A 4085-nucleotide genomic window follows, 5' to 3' on the forward strand; every position below is an offset into this window, starting at 1 on the left:
CACACACACACCCCACGACACACACTCACACACACACCCACTCTGCTCTCCCTGTGGGTCTAAATTACCTCGTACCGGTCCAGAAACGTGAGGATTTGGCAAAGTGTCCCAAGCACGTCCAACAAACTAGGAACGCAAGTCTTTACTCGTAGTAAGTGTGTAAAAGAGAACATACCGAACTCCTTTCACTTCACGTCACGCCTTACCAATCTTTGTCTCGGGTAATTTGCACACCTATTCCCTACCTTAGGAGACTTCAAATACTTACTTATTTCCTACTCCGTGTGACTGGAATGGAGTGGTAGTTTGCGACCTAACGCGCATTTGCCGTGTGTCTGGTGTTCGCCCTAGCGGATTATTACTTGGACGCGTGTTCCAATTAGACAGAGGTTAAACATCTTGATTATCCTAGCGTGTAAAGGTTTTGTTTTTGACCCTTCCAATTGAGAACTCAAATAATGTATAAAATACTTTCAAACTCGACTAACCCCTTCAAATAATAAGTTATGACGGCCAAAGGAACAACACAAGATTGCAAAGTAACGCAAAACAACAGATGTATTACGAATTTCCCCCGGGGAACACATCGACGCTACAAGTCCACATATGTCGTACGATCAACAGAGATGACAATTTTCAGGAGAGGACGACTACAACGTCCACATATAGTCTAATCACAGAGATCGAATTTCTCAGGAGGGACCGCGACTAACAAAGTCGCACATATAGTCCGATCTCACGCAGAGATGAAGAATTCTCAGCGAGAGGAAGACTACAGTCCACATATAGTCATTACATTCACAGAGATGGGGAAATTTTCTCAGGAGAGGACGACTACAAGTCGCACTCTTCTATAGCTTCCATACATCACGGGATCAAAAATTTCTCAGGCAGAGGGGACGACTACAGCCACACTCTACGTTCATACGATCCAGAGTGGAGAATTTTCTCAGAGAGGACGCGACTACGAAGTCGCACATGTCATTATTAGTCATCGATCACGGCGTTGAAATTTCTCAGGAGGAGGACGGACTCAGGTCCTCACACTATGGTCATACCATGCACGCAGATCGAACAATTTCTCAGGAGAGGGACGACTACAAGTCCAACATATACGGTCACACGATCACAGAGTATGAATTTCTCAGCGAGAGGACGCTACCAAGTCCACATGTGAGTCTATACTTCAGCAGGATGAGAATTTCTAGGCGAGAGGACGACTACAAGCACATATAGCTCATACATCACAGAGGATGAAGAATTTCTCGGAGGCAGGACGACTACAAGTCCACATATAGTCGATACATCACAAAGTGTACAGAGGGTAGACCGAATTACAAGGTTTTCTCGAGAATAACGAAGAGCATGCGGACACGACGTCCGTGGCAGTGAAAAGTGGGAGACGACTTTTGGTCTCGGGTCAGACGGACTAACCAGATCGACGGGCAGAGGACAACGCTACCACGTTGCGATAATAGTCGTGTGATTTGTCCATTTGCCCATTTCCGTATCCGTCCATGCAGAAATTTCACGATAAGCGTGGCGTAGTATGAGACAACAGCAACCGTTTTTTGACCAAGTTTCTCGCAAGGACATCTATACTGGCTCTATGGGTATCAACGCATAAAACCGTAACTCAGTCCGTATGTAGGTCTGCGAGTCGAAGAAGTTTTGGGTAACTTATTTACAGGACGTCTTCTGCAAGCTGTTCTACGACACGCGCGTAAGCGCATATCGCTGCCGTCGGGAGGGGTAGACAAGGACTAATGTAGTCGTCGAACACATGTAGCACATGCGATAAGAGAATTACTGCGTTAGGGTTGCGGTCTCGTAGGCAGAAACCCTTCAGTTGAGCGGGTACAAGATGAAACTGTATTTGCTAATTACTCCTGATTTGTCGTACCGAGTTGTGTCCTTGTCGTAAGGGTTCAGAGTATCACCTTCAGGCCCACATCTTCCGATCAATCTTCACTATCGTGACAACTCCCTGCTTAATTCGATTTACTTAGCATCGGGTTGACCGATACACTTGGACTTAATGACCAACTTACGGACGGTCCCGCTTTTCCTCATTACTGGGTTTCTACCCAAACAATCGGAAACTACAAACTTGGAAGGGAATTTTACTATTTAGTCAATTTGCGGAACCACCTACAGCAGTCCCCGAAGTGATCGGACGCCATGTACGATTGTAGACCGGACTTTGTGGAGGTATGCAGCTGAGGAAACAAAATGCACTACGGTGTCGTAGACTTCGTAGTGGCTTACATTGCTGGAGCGCGAAGAGAACGATGACGAGGTTTCAGTAACATGCACGTATCCGATTGCGGGCCAGGATGTGATGTCCGTAGCTTTTACACAAGTTGCGAAGCCGGGTTAAGTGGACTTACCCGCGACTGGCATCTTCTAAACATTTGGAAGCCGGCTTGACGGTAACACCGCCTCGTACCGTGCGGCAACCGTCGTAGTGCTCCACACACACACACACACACACACACACACACACACACACACACACACACACACACACACACACACACACACGCATGGGGGATATGTTCGAGCCTTTTAATTAAAACAGGAAACTTTTAAGGGCCTTGCTCTTCTGAATTGAATTTAGACCCCAGGTAATGACTGTGAGAAATACTCACTTATAACCCACTTCTGGATCAATTACTGCTGCAGTATCCCTTAAGGAAATAAATAGTAATATATAAGGGTGTTTAAAATGGAGTGCAGTTTGGCAGAGTTTGGTCGCTACTTTGTTCAGATGATAATCAGAAACAGGTTTATTACCAGGTAGGTTGACACGTACGAGGCATTTGACATACATAAAAGTGAAACTAAAATTAAAAACCCAGATCGAAAACTATAATTACATAAAAATATATAGCAGTATTTACATAGAAATCAGCAGCAGGAAACCAATGGACTACTTACTAGCCCGAGTAGGGAATGAGTCTTTATCTCAAGTGAAGGAGTTCAAGAATGTCGGGGTCTTGATCTCGAGAAAGGAGATGATGGGAACTTAAGATGGCCTGGAGAATCGGAGCAGCAGGTTAACGTTCAAGATCTTGATAGAAAATAAAATGTTGATCGCTGTCATAGTTCTATTTTGATATTTGTATGCCCATGACAGCCAAGGCCAAAGGTGTTATTCTGTCCAACACCTGAAGGTATCTCTTAGGTATTTGGCACAAACTCTCACTTGGACTCAAGGATAAACTGATTTGTTTTTGGGGTTTAAATGTCTCAGTAAACTCATATACGTCCCAGTCTTTTGAGTGTGGTATCTCATGAGTCCATTAAGGTGATTTCTCCAAATTTGGCACAAACGAACACTTGGACCCATGCTGATTGGATTTTGTTGGAAAGGGCAAATGTCTTGGAACTTGTCAAATACGTTCTTCTACATAACTCAAAATTGCAGACACTAATAATGACAATTAAACACAAAGCGAGCAGTACTTAACATCAGCACGAGTGTACATGTAACCAACAAGATCCTGTACGAGGGAATACCAAGGGTGAGCGAGAAAATTGCAGCCAGGAGATTCCCTCGTACAGGATCTTGTTGGTTACATGTACACTCGTGCTGATGTTAAGTACTGCTCGCTTTNCTGTCGGAGAGCAGGCTGATGTCGTCCGCATAGTCCTGGTCTGTCAGGACTACTGTGGGGTGTCGTCTCGACCTCCTTGGTGTTAGAGTGAAGCCAAGATCCTGCTCTCGTCCACTGATGGCCTTCCTGAGCGCGTAATCCAGGACCATGATGAAGAGGAAGGGGGCTATGGTGTCCCCTTGCATTACCCCAGCGAGGGTGTCAAACTCCTCGCTGTTGCCATCTGAGGTCACCACCCTGGCCCTTGTTCCTGCGTACATGGTCTCTATTGCCCGGAGTAGATTGGGAAGGACACCGTAGGCCTCAAGGATCTTCACCATTGTGCTTCTGTGGATCGAGTCAAATGCCTTTTTGAAGTCGATAAAGCACAGTACAGCAGTCAGGTTATCCTTTTTCACCTCCTCGATCATTCTCCTTAGCGCCAAGATCTGGGCTGCGGTGGTTCTCCCCTCTCGAAAGCCATTC

Source organism: Notothenia coriiceps, unplaced genomic scaffold, assembly GCF_000735185.1.
Source record: "Notothenia coriiceps isolate Sejong01 unplaced genomic scaffold, NC01 NC01_scaffold00000287, whole genome shotgun sequence".
Lineage (NCBI taxonomy): Eukaryota > Metazoa > Chordata > Actinopteri > Perciformes > Nototheniidae > Notothenia > Notothenia coriiceps.